At 47.1% G+C, this 18,172-nt stretch overlaps 1 protein-coding gene and 1 pseudogene across 9 annotated transcripts in view; one reads left to right on the top strand and one right to left on the bottom strand.

Moving 5' to 3' along the window:
* Slc39a11 (solute carrier family 39 member 11) overlaps positions 1-18,172 on the bottom strand; it is a 389,328-nt gene that overhangs the window by 150,344 nt on the left and 220,812 nt on the right. The window lies entirely within an intron of this gene.
* LOC110547412 (large ribosomal subunit protein eL33-like) lies at positions 12,008-12,338 on the top strand (annotated as a pseudogene).

Here is an 18,172-nt window from a genome sequence, read left to right as displayed (position 1 = left end):
AAAAAGAAGAGTCTCTCCCCAGGCCTAAATATTTCTTCTTACAGTTAACCACTAATGACCGCTTCTAATGTGCCCCTCTAGGGGAAAAAATATTATTATACTAGGACATATACCTTTTCCAATAATTTTTCTGCCTAAAATAAACTGTTCTCAGTGTGGTATCTTGCTATACAAATAGCCACATATGCATGCATACATACATACATACATACTATAGAATTTCTTAAAACTCTCTGCTCAGTAAAGTGGCTTGCAGAAGGAAAAGAATCATGTCACAGTTTTATGCTTCAGGTGACTGTAATGGATGGTGAGGCCAACAGACTTGCTGAGGACCTGACCGAGTACATCCTGCCTCTCAGCACCATGGTCTCATCCAAATGGACAAAAGTTCCCATCCAGACTCTCTTTGACACCTGCGTGGTCTCCTGACAGCTGCCAGGGCTCCGGTAGTGCAGGGCAGGAAGTATGCCTAGCTTTGCCTCTGAAAATGGCATATATGGAAGGCATCTATTCATGTGCAGAGTATGCTGGGCAGAACATCAGATGGCTGCTCATCCATTTCCCTGCCTGGCTCAACGCCAAAGCTAAAGCAGCAGCCCAGAGGCTGGTCTCTCGCGGCCCCCATGCTCTCTGGATGTTGACAGCATGCTGCCTCTCCTCCTGGCCACACTCTCCCACAGATATTTGGATGCCTGGCAAGAGCCTCCAAAGATAACGCAGCTACTGATTCGCCAGAGGCCTCGTTTTACAGGCTCACTTATCTCGTAATTGGAAAAACTTTGCCTGCTAATGAGCCTGCGTTGTTAGCCTTCATCTAATTATCTCTGAACATCCTCGCCAATGCCTTCCTCCCGGGGTTGCAGGGATGATGTTATCCATCACCGAGAGACCTGCAAGTAGAGAGGAGTGACACCATGATGTAGTAAGGAAAATATATTCTGGTCCTAGAACTGCTTGGGCCCTTGAGAACATCCTAAGTGTTAAGAGAGACAGAAGAGTCACTAGATAACGACAGATTGATGGCTCTTGCAAAGGACCCCCATACCCAGGAAGTTGGCCAAATGATTAGATGGCTGGAACCTTCAGCCCCACACACTGGCTTGACTTCGAGGGTTGCAGCTTGGATTGCAATCATCCCACAGCCAATGACTGAATAAGCATGCTTACACAAGAAAGCTAACATAAAATCCCCGGAGGCCTGGGTTTAGTGTACACAAATGCTGGCACTCTGTGTGGCTCTTTCCCTACACCTCACTCCATGCCTCCTCCATGTCATGACCAGAGTCTTCTGGCAACCTGCTACGCTTCTTTCCCAGAGTCCTGGGAGCCATTCTAGCCAAAGAGCAAACTTGAGAGGGGCTTGTGGGAACCTTCACCTTCTTGCCCATTGATCAGAAGCCCTGATGATGGATGATCTGCAGCTGGAGTCAGTGCCTCGAGGTGAGACACTCTTGTGGGACTGAGCCCTTCCCCTGTGAACTGCAACATTATCTCTGGGTAGGTGCCGATGCACCTGAGCTGAACTATGGAAACTTAACAATGTCTGCAGAGGACTGAAAAACTGCCTGGTGTGGAGGAAAGCTCACATATCTGCTCATGTGAGTGTCCTTTGATGAGCATATGGAGAAGAGACGGTTTTCCTACATGAGCGAACATACTGTTCTTCCTTGTCCTGATAAAGGCAGTGATTCCAATGCTGCCAGCCCACAGAATCCTGGAGGAGGAGGGAATCTCCATTTGACACCCTCACTGTATGCCTTTCGGGGGGGGGGTGCTCTACCCTCATCACCTGTGTCCTCTGAGACACAGTTTCTGGATGGATGGGTAAGCCTGGGCTTACAGCTGTGCTCCACTCTGCTCCCAGGGAGAGGTGGGGTCGACCTAGACTAGCTCCTCAGCTTGGGAGCTCCTTCACCGAAGGAGTACCCACCGCAGTGCCTTTATGACACAGCATAGAGAAGCTGGAAGTCTGTGGAGCGAAGGCAGTTGATGGAAAGCAGGACGGGAAATAAACGGGAACAAATGCATGGCATAACAGTCCCACTTCCTGCTGCCAGTGTGCCATGAGGGTGAGAGGTCTCACTGCCCTGGGGTGCTGCCTCCTTCTAGGTCTCACTGCCCTGGGGTGCTGCCTCCTTCTAGTCCCTCAGGTAATCTGAAGTGTGCTTCTCTCCTTCGTGAACCCCGTCTCCCTTCCTTGATCAGGATACCCAGCAGATGTGGTCGGTCTTGAGGGCTGATGGTGTAGCAAGACAACAGAAGGCTGGCAATAACTGCTTACATACCTGCTCAGGGAAGCCAGCTTCTAAGGGCAGCACCACCCACCCTCCCCATGGCTCCAAGCAAAGGGGGAACCCAGAGTCTGCCCTGCTCCCTGCAGGGCTCACCCTTTATCTCCTGTCCCATCCCAGACAAGAAGTTCCCTCTCACAATGCAAAACACAGGGCTTGGAAGCTAAATCCTTAGGCTGGATGGATCTCCTAAGGACAATGACCAGAAGCATCCCCTTAAAAGACTGTCCTTGGGATTCTAGACAAAGGAAAGGGAAGAGCCTACTGCTTGGTAATCCAACTCCTACAAGCCTGGAGTAGCCAGTACAGGCAGAAAACCTAGGCTCACCTTCCAATCTATGCTTCCAAGGAAACAATCGGGGACAACAGCACAGAGTGAGTCCTTGAGAAGGAGCAGACTTGAACTGCTGGGAAGGGGGCCATGGTGGTGATGTGGACACTGTCTGCACTAGTCCTTGACCCTCACTCAGGGGACACGGCATAGCCAACCCCAACCCTGGGCCTCCACCCAGCTTTGTCCCAAGTAAGAAGAACAAAGAGTCGGGCCTTCAGGAACCAGTCATTCCAGATTCTTTCCCCATTCCACAGATAAAACTAAGGAATATTATAATAGCAACAGTTTGAATAAACTGGGGTGAGGAAGGACCCCAACAAGTGATAATCCCAACTGGGCAGATAGATCTTGAGTTAGACACATAGAAGAACAGACAGGGAGAGCACAGGCGGAGAAAAGAAATGCCCGAGCTGCTGCAATTAGGCCGGGTGCTCAGATGACATTTGGGGAGCCGGTGTGGAGTTGCAACGAATGTAATTAAGTGAGCTGTATACATTATTTTAAGTCCTGTTCGCATTAATGCTGTAAATATCCCATTTAATTCATCATTATTGAATTTGCCAGCAGGGCCCCCGGGTAATACTTCAACCTAAAGTTTAATTACATGCAGGCAGAGTGGGGCAGATTTCCTGTCCCCGAGAGCAGCCCACGGGTTGGGGGCGGCAGCTTTCATAGCAGCCAGAGAGACTAGCAGCACTTTGGACACGGCGGTCACTGTCCAGGGGATATCCTAGGAGAACAGCACAACTCTGGGCCCCCTGAGGATGTCCATAAAAACAGCAAGCTTGCAAGCAGCAAGCAGAGTGAGGAAGTTTTAGAGAAAAGCTGTTTAAATCCTCCAAAACCTACCCACCCTTCAGTCCCTCATCTCACATGAAGGTGCCTATGGCTATGCGTTGACACTTGGGCCATCATCATGTGCCTGATGGCTACATAGCTCCTGTGCTTATGTCTAATAGCAAGAATCTGCAGTGCAGTATGGGTTTGCTTTCTAACTCATCGCCTTCTCCTGTCAGGGTCAAAGTTGAAGTTTTCTTTCTCCTCATCTCGACACCTCATTCTCTCTACCACACCCCAGAGCCTCCAGCTCGCTGGAGAGAACTGTAAGTTGGATTGAGATGGTCAAATATAGAATTATTGCAGAATTATTATAGAGAGAAGAAGGAGGTAGGGACTGGGCTCTCATGATGCCAAAGTCTTATAGCCCAGTGTGTTAGTCACTTCCAGTAACTATGCCACCTGACAGGTGTGACTGAAGTCATGTTTGTTTCAGCCCTGGTTTTAGAAGTGTCAGGGAAGGTATAGCAAAGCCCATGGTGGCTGGAATGTGGCATGGCAGCCACATACTTCTCAGTGGAGGATGGAAAGCAGAGAGCAGAATAAAGGCTGGAACCAGGGGTAGGTGCGCCCTTCAGAGGCCTGTCCTCTCCTCCTACTTCTGCCAGCCCCATCCCACCTCCTAAAGACTTCACTACCATCAAAATAACTGCACAAGGGGCTAGAGAGATGGTTCAGTGGTTAAGAGCACTAGCTGCTCTTCCAGGTTTGATTCCTAATACCCATGTGGCAGCTCACAACCATTTGTAACTCCAGTTCTAGGGTCTCTGATGCCCTCTTCTGGCCTGTTAAGGCACTACACACAAGTGGTACACAACCATTCATGCAGGCAAACACTAATATGCATAAAATAAAAATAAATAATTGAAAAAACAATAGCCCTATAAGCCAAGGACCAGGAGTTTCAACACAGAAGCCAGTGGGGGATACTTTGGATCTGAACTACAGCACCAAGGGACCATATTATTATTAAGTTTCAAATTTTTGACTCTGTTCTTTGCAACATGGTGTGAGCAAGCCAACATAGCACAGAAACCTGGAGCCCATGGGAACCTTTCCAATTTCACAAGCAGAAAGCAACCATCAGTTCCCTGGCAGGCTCTCCAAAAGCCAGGGCCTTAGTTGGAGGAGGCCAGAGAGTCATGGTGTCACACCCAGGTTAGACAAAAGGATGAGGCAGAATAACTATTTCTTGTCATTACCCAACACCATTTTCTTTAGATAATGGTAAGCCTGAGTTAAGCTGAGAAACTGTGGTGTGTGCTAGGGGTGTGCTTTTGGGAGAGAGTGTAGGAGGCTTTGTGATCAATCATTCGTGTGTCTCCAGTCTAGTTTCCTCTCTGTCGCCTTTGCTTCGTGAACACCCATCACACTGGGTCTTTGAATGGTAATTCACAAGGCAGAATTATTAGTGACCGTGTAATATGGCCCATTTTCCTGATTCCTTTGAAGGGTGGGCAATTAGACCATCAGGTACAATTACTGTTCACGCTGGCTGGTGTCACATTAAAACTGGCACAGAGAGGACAGGAGGACCACGCCTTTCCTCCATCAGCTTGGGATGCTCAAATGAAACCCATTAATTATTTTCCCCAATTACTCATGAAAGGTAATCAAAGTGGAAGAGAAATCTGAAGCTGGATAAGAGAAAGCACAGACAATTATCCATGGAAAGGGCTTGTTCTAGCCGCCTTGCTCTGAAGCTCAGTTGTGGGCTGGCTGAATGACACCCCTGGTCTCATGACAACCAGATGAGGGTGCTTAATTCCAAAATTCCAACTCCGTGGTTGCCTCCTCTTTTACATCCGGGGCAAGGGGTGTAGAGGGACTGGAGAGGTCTTCATTTTCAAAATGGCACCAGAGAGCAATGGAAATGGTTCATCTGGCAAAAGGTTTGCCTTCTACATACGAGCAGTTGAGTCCCAGCCCCAGAGTGAACCTTTACATTAAAAAGCTGCCATGATAGTACTTATGTGTAATCCCAGCACTAATGGGTAAGAGAAAAGCAGACCCCCAGGGCTCACAAGCCAGGCAGCCTAGCTGAGCCTACAAATTCTAGGTCAGTGAGAGTCCCTGACTCAAAACAAACAAACAAAATGGTGGCTGATGCTTGGCTTGAGGAAGGATAGCCAAGGTCAACCTCTGGTCTCTACACATATGTGCTCCTGCACAGACACAATTTTTTTTTTAATGGTGGTTGAGGTTGGTAGTGTGAAGGCTGTTCCTGACAGGCTCTTAACTTCCACAGCACCTTTTGCTTCCTCAGAAAGGGTATCTCTTGGTGTTCCACTGTTCTGGTTTCCCCTGATTCCATGCAGTTCTGACCTGTCTCTCTGAAAGCAGCGTCATGCCTAGGAAGCCTAAGGGTGAGTTCTACCAGGAGTCTCACGTTCCCTCATTGGCCAGTTCCGCTCTAGTAGAACTCCTTGGTATCTTAAATATCTGTCTAGTATCTGTCGCTCCTAGGGGTGGAGCCCTGTGATATCTACTTCTGAGGCTGAGGCAGGAGGCTCACAGCTGCAGAGAAGATTCCAGAGCTGAGGCCTGAGACCCTGCCCACTAGTGCACGGGTAGGTGACGCTATGCAGCACGGGAATGGGGGGGGGCTGGAACCTATGGTATAACCAGAGCAGTTGAGTCACAAAGCTTCACACACAGGTTAGAGTTGATACCATGGGTCCCCTTCACATTCGCATGTGCATATGCATGTGCGCACTCACACACAGCCATAATGAACAAAAGCCTTGCAGGAAAAGCAATGGAGGGATCAGAGCAGATAGTACAGTTGTGATGTATTTTTGCATAGACTTTAGTTTCCATTTTCTAAATCTCTACTGACTGTCCTCTTTTTTATTTTTATTTTTCAATCAGTGTCAACTCTTACAAAAAAAAAAAAGCCACTATCTTTTCATCAAGCCCTGGGGCCTGGCATGGGCCTTCCTCAACCTTGAGCCTAGGCACATGGGGACAAAGGTACATGGGGACCAAACCCAAAGCCTCAACTTCAAGCCTCCAGGCCTCCAGGCTCTGGTGTGGTGCTCAGGCCTAAAGCATCTCATCGCCCAGAGACCTCAAAACTGGAACCTGATGGATGGAGGTGTCTGGGGCCAGTTTCAGCCCATGAACCTGGGCCTCTCCACTGTCACAGAAGCAATCAGGTTTAGTGATGCCGAGAATAGCAGTGCTTGCGGTGGGAGTGCGAGAACCCGCGTTCACAGGCATCTCGGCCAGTGGGGAGGGCAGGTGTGAGTCCTGTCTTCTCCTGTGTGTGTACTTTCCTCTCGAGAGCAGGCACTGCGGTGACAAGCTTGAATCCCGCCTCCTTCAGCCCCTCTATTTCGCTAGTTCTGAGTGTCTGTTGCAAATGCTTGTTGATCTTTGTGTTGCACTTACGGCCTTATAAAACTACAAATCTGTTTGTAAAAAGGATGACGTAAGCAACTTTCTTCAATTATTAAAAAGATCAACAGCCTGCCCTGACAACTAATGCAAGACAGCAAGTTCCAACAATGTGACTCCAGCTCTAAGGCATCTGACATGATCCTCTGGCCTCCACCGGGCACCAGCACACCTGCGGGGCACATAATACACACAAATACACATACAATAAAATAAACAAGTCTTGAAAAAATGAACATTTCGACTTCTTTCCTTCTCAGTGACATTCTCAAATATTTAGTGACCTGTCACTTAAATTTAGCTTTAGGTAAACTGTTTAAAACACATTTGTTTGTTTGTTTGTTTGTTTGTTTAGGTGAGTGCATGCTCATGAAGACACAGGAGTGTGCTTGTGGAGGTCAGAGGACAGCTTGCAGGAGTCAGCGCTCTCCCTGAACCATGCAGGCCCCAGGGACTGAACCCAGATTGCCAAGCTTGGCAGCAAGCACCCTTTCCTGCTGAGCCAGCTCACCAGCCCCCAAACAGTTTTAGATGTGCAAAAGAGATGCAGAAGCAGGACAAGAGTCCTGACAACTGCCTCACCCAGACTCCTTCCTTTTTGGCTGCAGTTTACTTTGCTATGGTGTATGTGTCACAGCTACAGAACCGAGAGCAACCATCACTGTCCACCAAGCACCACACTTCACCTGATTCCACTGCTTCACTTCACTTACATTGACCTCTGGCCCAGGCTCCCACCCAGGCCTCCACGCCGCACTCAACCCTCACCTCTCCCTGAGTTCCTCGGGGCTGTCATACGTTCTTCAACTTGTTTTATTTATTTTTTTATAACTTTGAAACTTCTTTAGAAACCTACAGCGTATATATGTCTGTGTGCAACTGTGTGTGGATATGTGTTTGTGAGTGCACACACTCTCAGAGGCCGGAAGAAGACATTCGATCTCCTAGGACTGGAGTTACATGTCTGTGCAAAGCACCGAACATGGGTCCTAGCAGGGGAAACTCCAGTCTTCTGCAATAGCAGTCTGTCCTCTAAGCCACTGGGCCATTTCTCCATACTCAACTTTGATAATTTTTTAATTTTTAATCTTTTATGTGACTTGTGTTTTGCCTGAATGCTTGTCTGGGTACTGTGTGCATAGAGTACTTGCAGTGGTCAGAAGAGGACACTGAATGCCCTGAAACTACGGTTACAGCCAACTGAAAACCCCCATGTGGGAGCTGGGAACTAAGCCTGGGCCCTCTGCAACAGCAGCCAGTTCTCAACCACTGAACTGTCTCTCCAGCCCAAACTCAGACGACTGTAAGCAGGTCCGGTCAGGTACTTTGTAGGACGCCTTTTGATTTGTATTGTTCTTATTTATTTTTTTTTTTAAATCAGGATTAGCTGACACTTGGGAATTTGAGGATACAGGACTACAGAGATACCAAGTATCATTGTTATCATATGAGTGTCCATGCTATCAATATGACTCAGCTCTCATAAGTTAACCTTGATCACCTAGCAAAGGTCAGCATGCCTCCCCATGCTCAACCCCTTGAGAGCTAAACTACTAGGCACAGCCCATACTCAGGGAGAGGGGCGCCTTCTTCCTTAAAAACATAGGGTCCACACACTGCACACATTTCTCTCGTCTCCTTCATTTATTATTTATTCAATCAGTTACTTAGGTTGATGTGGGCACACGTATTTATATTTTGGGTTATAATCCAATACTACATTATTAATTTGGCTGCTTAAAATGTTCCAGTGGGGGCCCTTTCTCACTGGCACCTGTTGGATTACATTTTAATATCCCATCGCGAGCTGGGAGTCTATAATTAAGAAAGGAAATTAAATGTTTTTTTTTTCCCTCTCAGAAAGAGCATTTGATTATACAATGAAATTTTCTCCTCTGTACACGAATGCAAAATTGGGATTGTTTTTTTTTTTTTCTCCTACAGATTAGATATACTTTTTCTAAAATTATTGAGACCTAAAACAATCTGGGTTTTGCTTTCTTCTGGATTTTTTTTTTAAATAATTGCATGTACATAATGAGACACCATGGGGACGAGAATAAAGACTGAACACCAAATCCATTTGCTTCTTGTATACCCTATTTACACAGCTTGGAGTTAGTTTTATGTAATTTATGTTGGGCTTCAAATGTCAATCTTCCTAGCTTCAGCTCTTGAATGCTGGGATCACAGGTGGGACGGACAAGGTCATGTATGGATTTTCCACTTGTGAAAACATGTTGGCATTCAAAACTCTGGGATTTGCTGCTGTTGTTGTTGATTTAAAAGCATTTCTGGTTTCAGATAAAGGAGCCCAACCTATAGTAGCCTTTGGAAATCACTGAGACAAAGAACAGGGACTTCTTCCTGAATGCCTGAGTTGAGAGCTCAGCTGAGAAGTGAACACCGTTCAACCAATGCCTCAGGAAGGAGAGGCTGAGAGCCTCCCGAGGACATGAAGAAAGCCTTGCTGCTTGAGGAATGACCACGGCATCTGGCCTTGGCCGTGCTGTTCACAGGAGTGAAGCAGGGAAAATCACAGTGTTAGCAAGTGCCCCCAAGACAAAGTAGGGCACATCCAAGGGTCACTTCAGTTACACAGATACTAACAGGATGTGGGTCTCAATGGCCTCCCCATACTTCAGAGCCCTGCACAAAGCAGAGAACTTGTCAACCATCCTAATCATTGAGAGGCAGAGGGACATAAGTCAGCCTGGTGTCACTGGCCTGAATTAACACAAAGCATTATTTAGTGTATGACGTCGTCAGGGCTGATTAGCCAATGCTTCAGCTGCTGCCTCTCCTACTACACATGTGGAGTGTGTCTGTAATCATTAATCACTTCTTCTTGTTTATTTAACCACTTCCTGATATGTGTATGGACCAAGAGAGGTGCAGGAAACCTTGCATGCATTTATTCTGTCTAAGAGGAAGGGAAAAAAGTGTGGCATAGGGTTATTGTTGTTGCTTTTGGCCTTCCTCGGGGGATCCTCTATATCACTTAGATGCTTATTAAATCCAGCCATCATATTTGTCAACAGAATCAAGTTGCAATTTTCAAGAGATGACATAAGGGCTTGGAGCTGTAGATCAATTGGCAGAGCACTTGTCTGGCATTGGGTTATCTCCCCAGCCCTGTGTAAACCAGGAGTGGTGAAACACGCCTGCAAACGCAGTACTGTGTTCACAGTAAGTTTGAAACCAGCCTGGGCTACAAAAGACCCTGCCTCAAAAATAAATACATGAATTACTTAAAATATAAAAGACAAAGTAGGGCTCCTTAGGTCCTAACCTAGCACCCCATTCATGGCTCTACTTCTAGATATGTATGTAGTCCATGTGTTCATTTAATGTCCATCACCAGGCTTTGGGGTGGAACGGTGAGGACCAGACCTCCACAGTGTAAATATGATACACATCAAGAACAAGTTCATATGTTCCTCTCTCTGCTCATAGATTTCCTAGAAATGAGAGCGCTACCAAGATTAGCCTTGTCTAAGATTTTTTCATATATACCTAAAAATGACAAAATATCCTGAGTTCAGAGAGGGAGCTTTCAGGAGCCCTGGGGGCTTCATTTGTAGACTTTCACCCAGAGAACATTAGGGTGGCAGAGCTGTCACTGAGCAAATGCTTGTATGTTCCTGATGAGGCAGTGCCAGTGCCTGCAGCGGTTTCTTCCAACAGTTTTATGTAGATGCGAGAATGACTCATGGATCCTAGATCACTGCTAACGCTCGTCCCTGAACAGCTCATGGAATGCCACTCTGGCTCCATGGCTTGACCCTCAGCCAAAAGTTCGAATGTCACCTTGGATAGCAGCTTAGACACTTTGTTGTATTTCAAGGTAGTTTGGGTATAGGTGTCTCTTTCTCCCTGACTTTAGTGACTTTCATTCCCTTTTTCTAAACCTCTCTGAAGCGGTTACTTCTGCGTTCTTCCTCTGCAAACAAGGCTGCCTTCATTTCCAGGCATCTTTAGTAATCAGTTTGTCCTCAGTGTTCTTAGAGCCCTAAATGGTTTGTACTGCTGCTCCTTAAATGTTTTTTGGAAGACAAATGAAAGCATGGTAATGTCAGGGCCTAAGTGGGTCCTTTCATCTATTGGCAGAGCAAAGGGATCTCACAGTTAAAACATTTCCCATCCCATTTATTAAGAATCCCTGCGTTATCATTACATACAGTCACCATGACCCTAAGTTCTTTGCCAGAGAACTCTTAAAGCTAATAAACGCTTTCAACAAAGAATGATACAAAATCAACATGTAAAATCAGCAGCTTTCTATATGCCAAGGTTGAAAAATCTGAGAACAAAATAAGGAAAACACAATAACCTTAGAATGTATATAAATTTTAAAAATTAAATACTAAGAATAAACCTGACCATGGAGTTCAAAGAGTTCTATGAGGAAAAACTACAAAATACTAAAGGAAGAAACTGAAAAAGATTCTTAAAGATAGAAAGGCTTCCTATATTCATGGATTGGAAGAAATAATATTCTTGCAGTGAGATATTACTGAAGGCAATCTATGGATTTGATGCAATTTCCATCCAAATCCCAATGGCAATTCTTCAGAGACATTGGTGGTGGTGGTGGTGGGAATCCCAGAACTCACAAAAAGGCAGAAAATCCACCGAATAACTGCTGCAGTGTTAAATAAAAAGAGTGATGCTGGTGGAAACACAGTAGCCGGCTTCAACTACACAGTGCACTCCAAATAACAGAATACAGCATGATGGAAGGACAGGTGACCCAGAGACGAACACTTGCAGCTCCAGCCATCCAACACTGACAAAACGTCAAAAACAAGCATGGGCAAAAAAACAGCGTCTTCAACAAATGGTGTGGGAAGAATAGATAGCTATTTGAGGAAGTCTAAGATGGAGGCATTTGTCTCACCCGTGTATTGGTGCTGTGATAAAACACCATGAACAGAAGTGACTTCTGGAGGAAAGTTTATTTTGGAGTCTATCTTGGGGGGGAGGCTATGGTGGCATGTGGCTGGAGGTCACATCTGCAAAAGCAGACACAAAGCAGAGAGGACGAGCAGACTGGGAACACAGCGAGGCTGTGATTGCTCAGAGCCCACCCCTAGTGAAAACCTTCAACCAGCAAGACTCCCCCCTGCTGGGAAAAGCAGCAAACATGTCTGGAAGGCTGTGGTGCAAGAACATTTTTGCTGGCTACAAGCGAGGTCTCCAGAACCAAAGAGAGCACACGGCTCTTCTTAAAATTGAAGGTATTTATGCCCGAGATGAAACTGAATTCTACTTAGGCAAGAGATGTGCTCATGTGCATAAAACAAAAAACAATACAGTGACTCCTGGAGTCAAACCAAACAAAACCAGAGTGACCTGGGAAAGTGACTTGGGCCCATGGAAACAGTGGCATGGTTCCTGCCAAATTCCAAAGCAACCTTCCTGCAAAGGCCAGGGGACACAGAGTCCATGTGAAGCTGTACCCTTCCCGGATTTAAAACAATGAAAAGTAAATGAATAAAAGTGGATTTGTGCTCTTGTATATTTTTCACCATGAAGAGACCTACCTCCTAAACCTCGCAAACAGCAGCTCCTCCTGGGAGAAAGGTATGAGTCTCTGGGGTGGGGTGGGATGGGGGGACACACGGACACAGACACTGGACACGTGGACATTTCTCATTTCAAATCACAGCACCCTGTGAGCAAATCAATTCAAAGTGGATCAAAAGCCTCGGTGTAAGACCTGGTGTTTTGAACCTTCTAGAGGCAAACACAGAGGGGCCTCTGCAATCACAGACAACAGCTTCCGACTAGCTCAAGAAACAGTAAGAACTGGTAGGTGAGATGGCATGAAATGAAGTCCTTTGCACAGCAAAAGAAACAACCGCCAGGGTGAAGATCCAGCCTGCGCAACAGGAAACACTATTCGCCAGCTAATCACCTCACAGGGGATTAATGTCCACATTATACAATGATCTAAAAAAAAAGTTATAGACCCGGGAAATAAGCAGTCACGCCAATAAAAAGGCAAATGAGCTAAAGAGACAGTTCTCAGAAGAAGTGCAAATGGCCGGTGAATAGATGAGAAACACATTTAACATCTTCAGCCATCAGGAAATTGCAAATCAAAACTACTGAGTTCCAGCATGCTGTCACAGACCTATCATCACACCGTTTGAGAGGCTGAGGCAGCACAAGGGCATTTCAAAGCTACGCAGTGAGTTCTGGGCCAGCCTGTACTACAGAGGGAGACCGTGTCAATAAAAGGACGGCAGCAACAAAGCCCAGCTACACCGAAGATGCCCTGTCTCCCTCCTTAGACATCAAGAAACAAACAACAAATGCCACGAGGACGCCAGGAGGTGAAAAGGCTAAGCATCTCTGGTGGGAATCTAAACCCATTCGGGCTTCATTAAAATCAATATGGAGGTTCCTGAAACCCTAAAATCAGAATTACCATACGACCCAGCTATATCACTCCCGAGTAAATATCTGAAGAAATTCAAGCCAGCGTGCAATCAAGATGCCTCCACCTAACATTTATTGGTGAAGTATTCACAGTAGCCGAGTCACAGAATCAGCCATTCACCAAGATAAGTAGATAAAAAGAATGAGGTATAGATATGGGATGCCTTTTTATTGCACCATGGAGAATAAAAGCATGCTGTATGAGAGAAAAATAATAGAGCTGGAAATCACTGTTGGAAACATGATAAGCCAGATGCAGAAAGACAAACACCGTGTGTTTTCTCACCTACACAAAGCCCAGATTTTTTAAACAGGACGTTAAAGTAGGAGAGGGACTACTTTGGAAGAGGAATGGACCAGTGGCAAGAGGGAGGGGGCCAAGAAAGTGAAGCAAGGAGAATATGAACAAAGCACAATATATACATATATATATATTTATCAAAAAAATGAAGCCCATTTTCTTGCACAATTAAGTTATGCTGATAAAAAGGGCACCTGGGGGCTGGGGAGGCGGCTCATCTGGTACACTGCCTGCCATGCCACACACGCGAGAGGGCCTGACTCCAGATTCCCAGGACCTCTGAGGAAGCTAGATGTGGTGGTCCGTGTGCCTGTGTGTGTGCGCGCGCATGCGTGTGCGTGGAAAGCTAGATATGGTGGTGTGCGTGCCCGTGTGCGTGCGTGTGTGTGTGTGCATGTGTGTGTGTGTGTGCATGTGTGTGTGTATGTGTGTGTATGTGTGTATATGTGAGTGTGTGTGTATGTGTGTGTGTGTGTGTGTGTGTGTGTGTGTGGCAGGTATAGGTGGACAGGTGGAGCTCTAGGGTGATCTCCAGGTCTAATGAGAGACACTGTCTCAAATAATAAGGTGAGCAGCAATCAGAAAGCCACCCAATGTTGAACACCAGCCTACACATACACACACACACACACACACACACACACACACACTCACATGCACACACGAACACTCAAACACACATGCACTTATACACAGGCACACAGACACATACTCACACACAGGCGTACACACACACACAGATGCACACATGCACACGCTCACACACATACACACTCACGTATGGACACATGCGCTCACACATGCACACACACGAGTGCCTGCTTTGGGTCTAGATCTGTGGATCTGACTCTATAGCACCGTGGAGTTGACAGTCATTGCACCATGTCCCGAGCTTCGACACTGATCGCTGGACGGTTTTCCTTCTCATGACGAGAGGAAGTGACACTCGAGATTGAAGGGCAGCGACTGGGCGGCACGAGCTGTCATAACGCCGTCCAGTCTGGGCATCTTCACCTCTCTGTGCGCGCGGTATCACTGACATTGAGGTCCCACCCTCTCAGGAGAGCACGACCACACGGCCCTGCGCCTGACCTCACACCAGAGAGACGCCGAGGGTGGGGAAGAGTTTACCTGTCACAGATGGCTGCGGCAGCCTCTCCCTGCAGTGTGGGCCACAGTGTCCTCCTCGGGGTGTGGGCATGTTGGAGAATCTGGAAAATGCACATGGACACCCTCCAAACAATTTTGTGCAAGTCCCTGGCTGTCGGCAACCCTGGGTTTAACCCTAACCAAAGGACGAGGAGGTCCAGGAGGAGAAGCAAGAAGCTGCAGCAAAGAGGGCTCCAAGCCAGGAGGCCTTCCACCCCGCCTCAGCCTGTGAGGATTTCGTTACTTCGTGTGTGTTTTGCGGCTGTTTGTACTGCACGATGTGTGCACAGCACCTGAGGAGGCCAGAAGGGAGCGCTGGAGCCCCTGGAATGGGAGGCACAGACAGTTGCATGATGCCGTGCACAGGCCTGGGCCTGTGGCAAGTGCACCGCGGCTCCCACCACTGAGCCACCTTCCCAGCCCCCGCCTCACATGGAGCGAGTGTTCAGCCATCACTGATCTGGGAAATCTTTATCAACATCTGAACGATGAAAAATTCTCTTCATACTTTTCTGCAATTTCCCCCTCAAACCTGACATCTAAATCCAGTGAGAAACTAACCTACATTTAGACAAGCTGCAGTTTGTACTTGTTCGTGCAGCTACTGAAGCCGGAAGAAGACGGGAGGGTATGATAAAAGACAGGGGTGATCAAACAGCTGTCTGAAATGGTGGTTTTATAGCCAGGGCTTTAAAACACAGTTCTGAACCATGGCAGTCTCATCTGTGGTTCCTCTGGATGTCTGATCACACACTGTGGGAGAGGGGCCGGAAGACAGCCTGGTTGGTAGAGGTCTGGCCATGGGAGCCGGGCGGATGGGTTCTCTTCCAGTGCCCATACACAAAGTTGGGAGTAGGGGCTGGAGAGATGGCTCAGGAGTTAGGAATGCTGGCGTCATTTCCAGAGGACCCGGGTACAATTCTCCACACTCAAATGACAGCTCACCACTATCTACAACTCTAGTTCCAGACTCTGATGCCCTCTTCTGGCCTCTCCTGGCACTGCATGCACATGGTGCATAGCCATCCACGCCCGCAAAACTGTCACGTACATCAAATTAACAAAAATTGTAATGACTTGGATGTAGTGGCACATGCTCAGCAGTTAAGCCCATGGACTGTTCTTGCAGAGGACCTGAGTTTCATTCCCAGCACCTCTGTTAGGTGGCTCACAACCGCCTATAACTCCAGCTCCAACAAGACCGACCATTGGGCACCCGTAGTCACACACATACACCCACAGAGAGAACATACTTTAAAATCTTTTTAAAGTGTTTAAATTTTATGGTGTTTAAATGATATACCTCAGTAAATTTACTGCACTCATGGATCATGATGACTGGGACAATTTTCCTAAACTCTCAAAATGCCACAGGGTCTGGTTAATTTCATACATGCCTTGAGTGCTGTAGGGGCTACAGCTGTAGCCCCCTAGAGCTGCAGCTGTACACAGAAGTCTTCTAAGCCTGTGATTAAGTCAGCCAGCTCGGCTGTTTTATTCATGCTCGCTGTTTTGTGCAACTGTTTAATCCAGTAGCCTGAGTTTCATCTGAAACTCTAATGAGCCTCCAGGACCTAAGTAAGGTCTGGCTTAGGCAGGGTGATGAAAGAGCTCACAGCCTGCTCGAAGCGGAGGGTGACTCTGGGGAATTATGAAGACGGCTCCTCTGCAGCCCCCATGACTTGTAGCTGGACTGGCTCAGTGGAATCACAGCAGCAGGAGACTAAAGGCTGCACGAGCCCAGAGGAATAGCTAGCTGAGCAGAGCGATGCAACACTGTTAATGCCTACTCTAGCCCACCTGCCCTTGCAGGCTGGGGCATTTTCTAGCTGTCTGCACTGGCTCTATTTTCCTCATACCACTTCTCTTCTAATCTTTTCCAAGTCCCTCAGCAGGGCTGCTGATAAAAATTTGGCTGGAAATCTCGGAGATGACCCTTCACGTCACCATCTTAGTGACTGGGCCAGCTGGGGAGCATTCCTGGAGGATATGCAAAGGATGATAGTCAGGCCTCATTCACCCCAAAGTGTCTCAAAGGCTCATGGGGGCAGGAGCTGGCCACGAACCAGAGGGCATCTTGGAACAGGGTCTGAATTCTGTGCTTTATTCTTCTGGCTGAGGGAGGTACTGAGCAAGTGAGCTGGTTGTATCACTTGATTGAGATAATCTGATAGGCCAATAACTCTATCAGGTTATAAGAGTGAAATGGCCAATTTCAAAATGTTCTACAGCTGGAGAGGGGGCTCAGGGTTACGAGTGCATGCTGCTCTTGCAGAATACCCGAGTTCGGTTCCTAACACCCACCTGAGGTGACTCACATCTGCCTGCAACTCCAGCCCCAGGGATCCACTGCTGCCTCTGGCTACTGTGGGCACCACACTCATGCATGTACATACTGCCCCCCACACACACATAATTGGCTTCATCAAAAAAACTTGCCCAGTGGAGACTTACGAGGACAGCCAATGGATGTTCCCAGTCACTTACGGTGAAAGAAAGGGCCATCTTTATGTTAGAGAGTTGGAGGACTATAAAGTATGGCCTCCTATTGGGCCCAAATAGTTTTCAGAGAGTGATCCCGGCCATAAAAAGGAGGATCAGTTGGAACAAACCACAGTGGCCTTGAGTGGTCCTGCTGGTCTACCCTACAGTTTGACTCAAACCACCAGCACGATACTGCTGACAGCCATGAGCAACTGTCAACCCAAAAACACAGTCTCACCCCAAACAGAGTAAGACATAGTTTATTCTTGAGCCAAATGTGAGTTATCATGGCCCAGGAACATGGATTTGGGTTACTCTCAAAACCACAGCCCAATATGACAACAGTTTCATGAAGTTTTTTGCTTGTTTGTTTTTGTTTTATTATGGCAACAGATCAAAGAAAGTCATAAATTCATGCTTTTCGTTTTGGGATTATATAAATGTACATACTTGTAGAGAGGCCACTGTGGGTGATGGACCATGTGTGCATGTATAGAGACATTAATGGAGAATTTCATCTATTGGTCTTTGGATACCTTCTACTTTCTGTTTAAGACCAGGGTTTCTCAAACAGGGTAGTGGTGCACACCTTTGATCCCAGCACTCAGGAGGCAGAGGCAGGCGGATCTCTGAGTTTGAGGTCAGCCTGGTCTACATAGAGAGTTCTAGGAGAGAGAAACCCTGTCTTGAAAAATCAACAATCCAACAACAACAACAAAACCCATAGAGGCATGGTTTCTCTTTGGCCTGGAGCTTCACCATGTAGTCCAGGCTAGCTGGCCCCCAGAGCTCTCCCTGTCTCTGCCTTCCACCTCATCATCTCTAGGATTTTAGACACATGCCACCTCACTTAGCCTTGTATGTGGTTCTGGGGTCCTCAGACCTTCATGCTTACAAGCAAGCACTTTACCAACTGAGCCTTCTCCTTCA

This window comes from Meriones unguiculatus, chromosome 7, assembly GCF_030254825.1.
Source record: "Meriones unguiculatus strain TT.TT164.6M chromosome 7, Bangor_MerUng_6.1, whole genome shotgun sequence".
In the NCBI taxonomy this organism is placed as follows: Eukaryota; Metazoa; Chordata; class Mammalia; order Rodentia; family Muridae; genus Meriones; species Meriones unguiculatus.
This window is presented reverse-complemented; position numbering and strand designations above follow the sequence as displayed.